The sequence below is a fragment of the Drosophila willistoni genome (genome assembly GCF_018902025.1).
Source record: "Drosophila willistoni isolate 14030-0811.24 chromosome XL unlocalized genomic scaffold, UCI_dwil_1.1 Seg141, whole genome shotgun sequence".
NCBI lineage: Eukaryota > Metazoa > Arthropoda > Insecta > Diptera > Drosophilidae > Drosophila > Drosophila willistoni.
In genome coordinates, this window is record NW_025814052.1 from 9,935,938 (window position 1) to 9,949,566 (window position 13,629).

Here is a 13,629-nt window from a genome sequence, read left to right on the forward strand (position 1 = left end):
GATTTAAGTTAACAATACAATTTCATCGGTTGCAGTCACTTAAATGTTGTCCCAACTTTAAACTCGATCTCATTTGTATTATAAGTAAGAAGAATTATGTTCAAGACTCTACTGGAAACCACCTTTCCGCTGTTTCACCCAGCAACAACAATAAACATCATCTCCATATTCAAATTGGGGCAAATGACGAGGCAAAAAAAGAAAAAGAAAAGTATGTTAGCCCCCCTTAAGGAAATTAATTTACATTTTTTTTCGTTGCTTAAGTTTAAAGCATTTGGGTAAAGAGAAGGAATGGGGAAAGAGGAAATCGGAGGAAATGAGAAGCAGTTTGTTTCAATTCGTTAAATGAAAACGCATAAATTGGGTAATTCTTGTCTATGATTTGTGTATAAGATCGACTGAGAAGGACTCTTTGCTAGGATCGACTTTTTGGAATGGAATTCTCTATTCATATTATTTTGATATTCTAAAAGAAAGAGATAACTCTTCTCTTTGCCTCACTTGAAATGTGTTGCTCAATTTGGAGAATGGTTTGCTTTGCGGTTCGCTCACATCATTTCAACTCGACCTAGAAGGGGCTCGCCTCGCTTGTCGGTCTGTCTCTATCCCTGTCCAGCTATCCATCCGCTCCGTCCATCCATCCATCCGAATGTCGCTGTACATTTGTCTGTGCGGGCCACGTCCCGGTCGACGGAAGCCAAAAGTGGAAATGCATGATAAATGACACAAGGTTTTGCTTTCTATTTTCGTACTTTTTCATATGACCCGCTGGGCGGCGTTTGGTGAAGGAGCAAACGGGGTGGATGGGGATGAGGCGCGGAGATTGCTGGAGTTTCGGTTGGTACAACAATTTTTATTTTTAAGATACAACACTGAAATGTTCCCTCTTTTTTTTTGGGCGCAACTACTTGGATATGGAGACGGGAAGCAGAAGTAGAGACGGGTGGGTCACAGCACGAAAATTGTGAAACGATGACGTCGTAAATGTTTTGTTGCAACATTTTCAGTTCTCTGTATGTAGGCAAAAAAAGAAATATAAGGGAAAGCACAACAACAATCCCGAATAAGAAGCAAAACAAAAAGAATAAAGAAAAATATACACATAATGTCTGCTAAGAGAGAGAGAGAGAGAGAGAGAGAGTGAGTGTGTGTTGAGAAAAAGACGGGGGGAGCGAGAGAAAAAAAAAAAAACATGAATGAAGTAAAAACAGCAAAGCAAACTGTCCGCGAAACGGAAGCGCAAATAAAACAACTGCACAGGGTGCCTAGCCAAGCGGAGTAGGGGCCAAAGGAGGCAAAAGAAAAGGGTGGGGGGGTGGAAAGCAAGAAATGGGACGGTGGGTGAGAAAAGTTGTAACCAAAACTTCCAATTTATTCGTCCATAAGGAATTGCTTTATGCTCTACCATTGCAATAAATTCGCAAAAATTCTATTGTAGAAACTCCCCCAAAAAGTGTGCTACAATAATTGAAAATTTCTTCACCGAAAGATCGTACTGCTTACCAAGCAGAGTGTGTGAGAGAAAGGGATAGACAGAGATAGAGATAAACGTTTCCAGGCAGATCTATGTAGGTGTCTCTCTATCTCTAACCTCTTTAAGCTTGAAATGAATAGATAAAAGAAAGGAATAGAATTACAATTTTCGTCACTTGATCATTGCTAAGAAAGTTTTACTCTTTCTCTTTCTATATCAAGCACTCTCTGTGTTCCTATTGGCTTTAAAGGATTAGGAGTTAAATTTTGAGGACTTTGATGGTTAATATGTAGGGTGTTTGGGAGTGCATCATCATGACCAAGCAAATGCTCGTTCTTGCACGGACTTTAGCTTGGGCATCCGACATACTGAGATTACTGCTGGGCCAAAGCGAAATAGGAGATGAAGCAGAGAGAGAGCGAGAGAGAAGAAGAGAGAGGGCCGTACAACGGGTAAGGAGAGGGGTAACAGTAAAACACCGCCAGAGGCGCTTCAACGCTTGGGTTGCGCAAGGCATAAACCAAAAATTCACACTTGGTTACTTCCTTCATGACTTTGGATATTATTGTGGTTTATGTTAGTGCCTGTCACTTGCCCGGCGGCCAGTCAGCCAGCCAAACAGTTATACAGTAACACCATCCCTCCCTCCCTCCCTCCACCCACCCACCACTAGCCCTACTCCCCACACCACCAAGAGCCTGGCTGGCCAGTGTGTGTCTGTGTGTGTGTATGTGTGATGTATGACTCCATGAAATGCGATATATTCATGTTAAATTATTTTGCTTGGCAGAAAGCAAAAAAAAAACCAACATCAACTGAGAAACGAGAGAGATAGTTGGGTCAAGAGAGAGAGAGAGAGAGAGAGAGAGAGAAGATGGAACGAAACTAAAACAAGGACATGTGAGTGAGTGAGCAAGTTAGCGAGTTAGTGAATGAAGAGTCATACTTTGAGCTTTAACTTGCAAAACATCAAATGAAACAAAATGGTTAAATGAGGAAACGGGCGAAATATGTAGGGTGGTACGTCATGGCTATAATTGGGAATGGGTAAGCCGTTGTGCAGTTGGCCAACTAACTAACTACTGCAACAGCAGCAATTGGACAAACAATTAAAACTTTTAAATATTGTGACAGCATTTTTACAGTTAATTGCACAAGGGAAACTCGCAAAACTCGCTCCTGCCAACTGGTTCCAAATTCCATTCATTACTTCCAATTCATTTCAAAACCATTTTTTTTTCGTTTTTTTTTTGTTTTTTGTTTTTGTCACTGCCCTTTTTTGGCTAGCGAAATAGGTGCAAAAAAAAAAAAAAATGAAGGAGGTTTGGAGTGAAGTGGAGTGGAGTGGAGTTTCGACATGGACAGTTTTTTGTTCCCGGTGCAACAGCTGCAGCACACTAAAACTGACAAAGTGACAGCCATTTGTCATTCGCTTTAACTAAGGATTGGGTGAATGGAAAAATCCCCTCCCCCTTCGACAAAAAAAGAAATGTCAAGAAGAAAGTTTAATTAGCAAACGTTGCAAGTGGCTGCTGATTTTTCAATTTCAGTTCTATCCCCATGTCCACCCCCAAATGGGAGTAGGGGAGGCGTTCCTCCAACATTTTTGGCTTATTAAATTCCGGCAGCTAACAAAATAAAAAAAAAACCAAAACAAAGTACCAACAAAAATGTCAATTCGTGGCCAGGCTCGCCTGGGGCCTGAATATTTTTTTTTTTTTTTGGGCTTTTTTTACGCTGAGTGCGCCAAACGAGCCAAAAGCGAAAATCTTTGTAAGGCAGTTAATTAAAAACTTCAACGTGCAACATCGCAGAGGGCAGAGGGCAATGTGGAATGTGGGGGGCGGCGGGGGGCTGATTGTTTTGACGGAGTGTAGGCAGACAGGAAACGAAATGTGTGCTCAAAATGTGACAAAAGAAGTTCTCGCAAAAAAATTAGACGGCTGGGTAAGTGCATCCCACAAAAGCCCATATACATACATATATAATTTAAAATCACAGTTTTTACAGCTGGAAAATTGTAGAGAGAGAAAAAAATAACCAATTTAGAATATGAAAAATACACAAAAAGGTTAACTACAGTTCATTTTAAATACTCTAGATAAGGTGACTAACAAAACCCCTGACACAAAGCACTATCCAACACTGGCAGGTCCAGAACTGCACATCACTGGCAATTTATATTCTTATAACTTTGTTGTTTAAGAATATTAATGTTTTTTTCTATGGATAAATATATAATATAATGGATTTTTTTCAGTTTCGGCCAAACATTTTTCGTGTTGTATTAACCTGACCGTTCTCAATGGGCTTAGGAACTGGGCCCTTTTCAGGGCATAATGGTGTCGAAAAACTTGAAATATTCCTATATTGCATTACCAATGCCAAGAAAAAAAGTTAAGACAAGTCGAAAAAAACTATCAAGATGTCGAAAAGAAAGTCATGGAGAGCCGGAAAGAGATAGATTAAAATCTGTTCTTTGCATTATTAGTTTGCAAGTTCATTCGAGAATATGATTCTGGAAAGTTCTGTAATCCTGGCAGCTAACATGATATAAAAAGTAATGCGATTGAAAACTACAAAGACTTTAAGGATACACAACATTGATATGCAAGAATCAACCGATATAAATGTAAGAGCAAACTTTAAAAGTCTTCCAACACTGGAGAATTTAAGAAAAGTTCAAGGTACCAAACACTGTTTCGCATTCAATATGTATGACAATATGTCACACAATGTGCCATTTAATTGTTGTAAATATATTGACTTTTTAATTGATTGATTTCATTGGCATGCAAAATTAGTAATCCATTGAGTTTTGGGTTTTAAATGAAATTTCACCATCAGTTGGACCATCAATTATTATTATGTATTTAGGTATGAATGTATGTATGTATGTATTATTATTTCTGTTATCGACATTAAGCGAATATTTCGAATCCGAATAGTGCCAACAATCGAATGATGAATTGCATTGCGAACGGGACGAGTGTTGAATAGAGGTCCGAGTTACCAGTTCCGAAAGGACGAACAATAAGAAATGCCGATTTCCACTGTGGCTGTGAGTCCATGGGAACAGCAGCAGGTGCATGCTGTGCGTCGTTGTCCTCGACCTTCTCCGCATATTCGTACTCGTCTACGTCGTCTTCATCGTTTTCGTCCTGCAGGACATGGCACCTGTCCATGGCAAGCCTTTTTTTTCTTACTGATGATGATGATGATGATGATGATGATGATGGCGTTGATGGGTGATGAGAATGATTGATTTCGTTAATTTAGTTGAGTCCTTCTTGTGTTGAATTGTGTTGTGTCTGTGTGTGTGTGCGTGTGTGTAAGTGAAACATGAAAGATGCATGGTGCAAAACGCTCAAAGCAATTTTTTAGCCATAGAAGATACTATCATACATTTAATCTAATGGTTAGCTCCATCAACAGCTGCTTGAAGATTGACATTGATGGAATTGGTTAACTGAAACAAATTTGAAACATTTACTCAAATCCAAATGGCCAGATGCATACTTAGTTAGTTTCACTATATTTAGTCCATTTCAATTTTTCCCTATTCATAATGAATCATTTTCCTGTCATACTCGTTTGTATGTAGGTAAATTACATTTTTTTGTTTTTTTGCTTGCATTTTTAATTAATTCCATTTCACATTTAAAATTGAAATTGAAATTTTTGCTGGCAGCCGCAAAAATTGTTAGGTGAAATGCCAAATAAAACCATTTAATTGCAAACAGTTTTTGGAACGAAATTATTTAATTTCTGCACAAAACTTTAACTTCTGACTTTAATATGAGAATTTTGTAACTTGAAGCATGATTTATGCCAAGGCAAACAATGCCAAAGGGGGCGGGCCATGAGTCGGAGGGAGGGAGGGATGGATGGAAATGTCTTTGTCTCTCTGTTTTACTCGCTAAACTTCATAAAGACTTTATTAGTAAATAAAATGCCATAAAATATATATATAAGCATGGCCCTGAATAGATTGTATAGCATAGGATATGAACCAGGAATACGAGAGGCCATTGGGGTCCATAGTGTGTCCTGTACCCTGGCGCCCGGTGTCCCTGCCTCGAAAGGCAAGACTGAGAAGAACTTGCCTCTTTCGGTGTGACATTATGCAAATCGTAAAGAGTGCCCCATACCTTGCCCCTGCCCCTTACAAGTGCGTCTGCCGTCTGCTATCGGCAGGATAACAACAACATCATCAACAAAAACAACAACAACAACAACAGAACATCTGCTTCCTTTGTGTCAAGCAGATGGAGCTGCAGCAGCTGGAATGCCATTGCATCAGAGCGACGACGACGGCGACTTTAAGTGGATTACAGGCAGCAACTTGTTGGCTAAAGCGCACAAATGCCAGGGAAATGCAGGGCAAAGTTCAATAAATATGCCCAACCACTCGAGCACTTGTAATACAGAAAGGATAAATACGAACTCCATTCAGTTAAAGCAGCTTGCTCAAAAGCTTGACAGCAAGAAAAGGAACAAAATTAAGCTGCAAATTGCCAACGGAAACTGTCAATATGCGTGAAAAGGTGTGAAATGCGAACAGGAAAAATAACTCAGAGTGATGCAATTTCAAGCTATTCAATTATTTTGAGAACACTTTTGAAAATTGGCTTAAATGTAGTGAAAATGCATTTCATTTCTCTCAATCTTCTTTATTAAAAAAATGTGGAAAGAGAGAGCAGATTTCTTGGTTTTGATTAAATGAAACGTCCTTTTCACACCTGTAGCATATCCTGCACTTTATGCGGTCTGGCGAGACAATTTACAACGAATTTAATGCTATGAAACAAAAAAACAAAACTCTAAAATCCCACAAAAACGAAAATGATAAAAAAGAATGTGGCAAACAAATGACAGGAATATTATGAGTTACCATGGAGTAAGCCCAACATTAATTAGACGCTAGAAATCCAAGCGGATTTTTGTCCTCACAGAATGACGACCAGGAGCAGAGGAGAGGAGAGGAGAGGAGGTGGGAAACAAAGAGCAGGGAACATAAAGAGGTGCTGAGGAGGGTCACATAATTTAAAACTCTCACCCAACTGCAATTTAAACTTTGTTTGCAGTTCTCGTTTACAATGCGTCAAAAATTGTTGTTGTTCTTGTTATTCTCCTCTCACTCACTGCCCATCTCACTCTCGCCCTCTCTCTCTCTTTCTCCTTGGTTTTCCTACTGTCTATCTGTCTGTCAGTTGGTCTCTTTCTTTCTGTTTTCTGTCTGTATATTTGTCTGACTCCTTTTAATGGTTTTTTTATACCCTGTAAACGATGTTTCAAGGGTATATAAAATGAATAAAAGGAAATCTTTTACCTCTATATGTATATGTACATATAATAAATAGATGTTTGTGATAAAAATCATTAGATCAGTATTAAAATTCTAGCCATTAGTTGATTATTTAAAGTTAAGCTTAAGTAAACTAGTTTTAGTTTCAGTTTGTTTACATCAAACTCTAAAGGAATTTGCATTCTGAAACAAACATCGATAATTATCGATCTATTTAGTGTGACAGTGCTGCCAGATTCATTCATTTCATTAGTGTTGAGATTAAATCGATAGTCATGCTATATAAGTATATAGGGTATCTAGAAGTTGCTGCTCTAAAATTTCTTTTTATCTATATTATATCCATCTAATTTTAGCGTTGAGCGCAGTTAGTGAAAAATTCCATCGTTCAGTTATGCAGTTTGTTGCCTAGCAAAATAAGAACTTTCTTTTCTTTGACTACTACTACTACTACTGTTTTGACTAAGAAATGAAATGATTACAAAACAAGACACCATTAGCCCATCTCCGTGGCAAGATCTGGACCAGGCTTTTAGTCTGCAAATTGCATAGCTTAAAGCAAGAAAAGAAAGAAAATTTACATGGCGCAGTGGATAAAAAACAAGTTGAAACTGAAGCAAAACTTTATTACCATGGAAACTTTCCGACTTTCCTTGATGAGGTTGAGTTAAAGGGAGAGTAAGAGAATTGGTCGGTTGGTCGGAGGTAACAAATACGCCATCATCTGTAGCCTTAGGATAGATATCCTTATGTACTGCTAATAAGTACAACAAATAAAGTGCAAGGCAACAACACAAACAACAAGTACAAAATGGCAATCACTTGAGGGTTAAAGCGAGCGCAAAACTAACAAGAGCCATCATCGCCAAACACGCCTCCACGCCCTCTCAGTCAGAGTTCATAACACCATTCCACCTTTTGGATAGTTTTCTGGCCTCCATCGTTCCAAAAATTGAAATCGAAGCCAAAGCATCCACCCAACCAGCCACCCAACCAGCCAGCCACAAAACCATCGACCCACCCAGCCACCAGAAATTCATAGCGAGTCGATGAAGCGCGAGCGGCAAAGAGTCTCTTCAACTTATGTTCAAGCTGAAAGCGAATAATAAATTGAAGAAAACAAAGGAGAAAGCACTTAACGAGATTACAGACACAACAAACTAAAAATAAAAAAACAAACAAAAAACCTCATCAGAGACAATCAAAATAACTCCGAATGAACCATTTTAACCCAATTGAACAAATTGTAATAAATATTCAAAATGTCATTTATCTCATTTGAATAGTCTAAGCAAACTATAATCAAATTGAATTTTCAAAATTCGTTGACGTTTTGTTTATTTAACTTGAGTTATTTTCTAAAAAACATAATTTCCAGCATTCTATTCGCACTTGGATCTAAATTATCGATATATTTTCAAATCGAGCGTTGCCACATCGTTTTAGTAATCCCTTAAACCTCAAGAGAAATTGATTCAGGGAATTTCAAGAGTTGCTTGACAATGGATTTTAGAAGAATTTTACATTGTTTCAGTTAGTTTCGAAATAAATTGATTGATGCATTATTTTGCACTCAAGATTATTCTCAAGCGCATTGAGACACAGAACTCAAGTGCCAAGAGCGCTCAATTAGTAAGAACACCGAGTGCACTTTAACTCGAAAAGTATATTTAATTACGCTGTGCTATGTGTATATTAAGTAAATCTGTCAATTTCACTATAAATTGAACCAAACCCATTTGGGGGCGTAACCCCAGGACTCGCATACACTTCAGCTGTTAATTATGAGAGTTTGGGAGCCAAAGTGAAAATGTTGTTTGCTTATCGCAAAATTTTAATTGAAATTGAAATATTTATGCCTTTTTGCCACTCACACATACACACACACACACAATATACGCATATGTACATATATACACACTTGAGCCACATTTCTCGACTTTTCTAAATTTAATCAAGCGCCAAAATTGTGAAGCAAAACTAAACAAAATGGTAGAGCCCAAGTGTCGCATATGTATGTACATATATGTGTATGTGTGCATGTGTGTGTGTGTGTGATGGCAACAAAATTAATTAAGTTGAGAAAATGTCAACGCTGCTGCTTTTGCCTTTTATGGAACTGAACACTTTTGGACCACGGAAATACCCTTGGATAATAACGCTTTCGGCATGTGCAAGAAACAAAGCGCTGCAGTTTGAATATATTCATTTGAATACATTCAGTTCATATGTTACTTCAAATATTTCTTCAATTATGAGAATTTCTTTCAAAGTGTTTTCAAATTGTGAAATAAAATAGTCGCTTATCATAAATAATTCAAATGTTCTTTTCGACTTGACTTGATCTTATTGAAAGATGGGAACAGTTTTCTTGTCAACATTCAAGTCGATAGTTTTTTTTGCTCATAAACCTTAAAGAGAGAGAAGGAGAAAACTAAAAACTAGAAAGGTACGAAAATGGAGTCAAAAAGTGAAACAGAGAGAGAGAGAGAGAGAGAGAAGAAGAAAAGGGGGGACGGATGAAAAAAAATTGAAATTGACTTTTCTTGCTTGGTTTTGTTCTCATTTTCGTTTCGTGGCAGCCATTTTGTGCAGCTGCCTGCATTTATTTCACGTATGTGCTGAATCCTTCTCTGTGTGTGTGTGTGTGTGTGTGTGTGTGTCGGTGCATGTGGGAGTGTCATCTCTATATTTTTAAGTTTCTTTTTTTTTATATTAAGTTTTATAACCACACACACACATAAGGCGAGCGAGTGTGAAACAACGTCACATAGAAACGAGTTTGTATGGGTCTATATGGGAATTCTAACCTGGTGGTGCCTGCCTGGTGATTTAATAACGCGTCGTTGCAAAATTTGCGGTTTGAATAGCAAGCTAACTTTATTTTATGATAAGTTTATAATGCCACCCCAAACACCCATACACACACACACACACACACACACACACACGCACACCAAAAAACCCCGCCAATTTAAACTCATACAAATGGGAATTGGAGTTCATATTAGGTTTCCATTGCTTGTTAATTCCTTTTTAACCACAAAATCTTTTCAGAAGAAGTTTTAATCCCAAGAACGTGTTCTTTAAAGTTATATGTCTTTATATGCCTTGTTGTAAGGGTTTTCTTACGAGATTTCTTTTGTCTTATAACAACAAACAGTTATACTATATAGGAATGCAAAAAAAGGACAATTGCCTCTTAAAATATGCAATGGATAGTCAAAAAATTAATAATAATTTTTGAAAATTAAAAGGAATTTTTAGATTTTCTTCTAGTAACATTGGAAACATGGCTCGGACCTGAATACAAAATTACAAATATTTTGGATTGCTAAATGCACACTGTTGGAATATTGGAAGGTTAAAAACTGTATACAGTTTCCTAAATAGTTCTGCAAAGTTAAGCCATGGTCAAATCTTTGGATAGATCAGAAAATCTTATGAAACTAGAGTCATACGATATATGCGAAAAGTTTCATTGGCTCAATTCTGATTCAAGGTTTTTCAGTACTTAAGAATAAGGACTTGGTAGCGCACGACAATCGAGGACTCAGATCTTACTTCCTATTAAGATATATATAAGATATTTTCTATTATTAAAAACTTGATAAAATCTATTTTTATGTCGCTTGAGTGTTTTTTTGTGGTTTCCTTCCTGACATCCTCGAAGGATGTCTATGCTTGTAAATTTATTCAATTTCAAATCCATTTGACTCTAGGAACTTTCGACAATTCCAAACTAATAAATCTAAAATAGAAATCCAATCCAAGTAAAGAGGAATACATCTTAAATTTCCTACGCAATCTGCTTGTCTTTAAGGACTATAAAAATTGGGACATGCATGACATTTACTACAAAGTATAGCAAAGTCGACGCTTAAATGTTTTATGACTTCACCGAATATTCTTATAATTTTCTTCTTTCGTTTGGGGAATAGGAAGGAAAGGAGGTTGTAAATTATATTAGAAATTTGTTTGCCCGTGTGCTAAAATGATCCCTTCGGCACGACTTTAAGACTTTTCTCCGCTTGCCGGGGGGAGGGGAAAGCGGCGGGTAGTTAACCGAAAAATGGCCCTGGGATCAGTTTGCTAGACAAACATAAAGTGAAAAATTTTCAATTTCGTATGCAAAACTGTAACACAGCTCGATAGTCACGCACCAAAAAATAAAAAAAAAAAAACACCAAAAAAGGAAAAGGAAACGAAACGAAGAAACTGGGAGGGGGGTGGGGGTTTTGTTGGGGAAAGTGAAGTGCGGAAAAACGAACGGAGATGATGATGTTGCCTGACACTGGGTCTGATTTTGTGTGCCTGATAGGCGCAAAGAGTCAAATTGTGGCAGCCAATTAACAGCAACAATCTCGGCAAAACGGTTCGCTGGCCATGGCAACAAAGACGATATTGAAGGGGAGCGCGGGGAGGGGTCGAATGGTTCATCATCGGACCAAGCCAAAAAGGGCAGCTAAGAAAAGAACGCCGGCATAAAGTCAAACAAAAACTGGGCAAAGTGCACACATACTCACTCATACTATACACACACACACACACACAAACGATGACCCGGCAGAAGGAACAACAACAAAATAGAGAAGAGACTCTGCAGCTGCACAGTGGTTCAAAAGTATTCGTCTAGATTAGTGAGTGAAATTAATGCAAGTGCAGTTTTTTTAATTCCTTACTGATTGATTTTTGAAAGATCTCCGAGAGAATTGAATTAACTAAGAACCTAGTCGAAGGCTTAACTTTACCTTGACCTTAACCTGGTAATGAATTCTAAGAGTTGCTTTCTGCTCTCACAAGAGGCATCTTTCTATCTCTGTCGCTTCTCACCAATTGTCTAATTCTATTTATACAGAATAAAATTTAACAAAGTAAGAGATTTATTTCAACATTTGATGAAGTTACATAGTTTTAACTTAAGAAGCTATGAGAGGACTTCTTCCCTTTTCCAACTGGTGCAAGGACACTGTAAGGACGTTGGTGTTGCCTTCCTTTGGGTTTTTTTTTTTTTTCTTTTTAGTCTCTCCTGTTTAAGCTGATATGAACGTGCCATCGTCCAAGTCATTCGCCATGCTTGTGGAGATGAGCTCGTTTATAAAGTTGACAAAAGGCGTTGGACCCTCCCACCACCTTCGACTCCGACCCCGAACCCGACAACGACCCCGACCCCAACCACGACCCCCCCCCTCTCGGCCTACTAATGCTATGTTAACCCTACCGCACAATTTTTGCCAAGCTTAGCCCGATAATCATCTGACAGTTTTGCGCTATCAGCGACAATGCACACACACACACACACACACACACAAACACACCACATTGAGATTTACTCAAGCAGAGAGCGAATGAAACGGAAATAAGGAACAGGGGAAGATTCCTAGGAATGTATTCATATGTATGTACATATATGAGAGATTTTTTTCTTTCCATTTTTTTGTTCAACACTTTTGCTTTTGTCAGCTCTTGTGGACAAGAAACAAATTTTCCTATTGCCAAAAAGATGACAACCAACAGAAGAAACAACTAAAAACAAAAAGTAAGAGAAAAACACAAGTAATATGGGAAAGAAGAAAATTGAAAGCGCACAGGGAAAGCGCCAAGAGGCCTGACCCGCTACTAATGAGCAAACTAAAGGTTTACCCTTTTTCCCTTTCTCTGTTTGTCCCTCATTCACTGGGTCCTTTTTGTTGTTGTTGTTGTTGTTGTTTGTCTATGTGTAAAATAGGCACAAGGCCAGGCCGAGTTGCAGCTGATTAAAAGGCAAAACAAAAAGCAAAACCCACCAATGTTGAGATGCAACAATGCAAATAAGCCAAACAAGAGGAAAAAGAGTGAAACTAGGCTAACACCAGGACAAAAAGAGACAGAGAGGGAGAGTAAGCGAGACAATTGAAATTATAAATGATATTAAGTTGAGCTAAGAGCAACATTTTCCTTTCAACATTTCCCTCCTTTCCTTCCTACCATCCATCCATCCTTCCTTCTGCAAGAATCTGGAGTACAATAAATTCATGTCTCATCCCAGGGGATAGTAGCAAAAAGGGGGTCATCTCATTGCAGGAGGTCCGTTTCGTTCGGCTTCTGCTGGTGACTGATTAGGGCACTTCACTTGTAAATCAAATTCACAAAAATGAAATCAGAGCAAAGCAAAAGCTTTAATTTCCCAGCAAAGCGCACACAACAAGATGAACGAATAAGGCATTTTTATATTACAAACATTCTTTCAGTCAACAGCAGGAATGAGAGAGAGAGAGAGAGAGAGAGAGAGAGAGAGAATTTGGCATACAAAAGGACACATAACCAACCCACACCCCACTCCCATTTAAGACGTCCTCGTTGCAATTAAATGAACGCACCAAATGAAATGCAATGCAAATGGTCGACACATGAGAGTGAGAGAAAGAGAGAGACTTGTTAAAAATTTAACAGTGGGTAGCAAAAAGTTGAGAATTGCTGTTGGGAGGACGAACAGGCCAAAGATCTGGTCCCCAGCACGTGTCTTAGGTGTTTGGGGGTAGAAAATCCATACGTGCAGGAGGCAGACATAGAAGCGACAAGAACGGCGCTACGTGTACTCGACACCTGGCCAAAAGCTTTTCAATTCCCCTCTTCATATCCCCCCACTCCCTCCCTCTCCCTCGCTCTCTCACACAGTATTGGTGTGGGTCTCTTTGAATTGGTCTGAGCCTTTGCAAATTGCAATTGCAATTGAAAGTGATAATTTTATTGCATCATGCACAAAGCGTAAGAGAGACACCCGCATCTTCATGCTCTCTCTCTCTCTCTTTCTTTCTTTCTCCCTCTCATGCTCATGGCATTCCATTTTAGCCTCCCATTCATTATC

At 38.4% G+C, this 13,629-nt stretch overlaps 1 protein-coding gene across 3 annotated transcripts in view; it reads right to left on the bottom strand.

Annotated features, from left to right (window-relative positions):
- The window catches only part of LOC6641320 (glycine-rich cell wall structural protein 1.0), an 88,225-nt gene that overhangs the window by 9,632 nt on the left and 64,964 nt on the right, over positions 1 to 13,629 (bottom strand). The window lies entirely within an intron of this gene.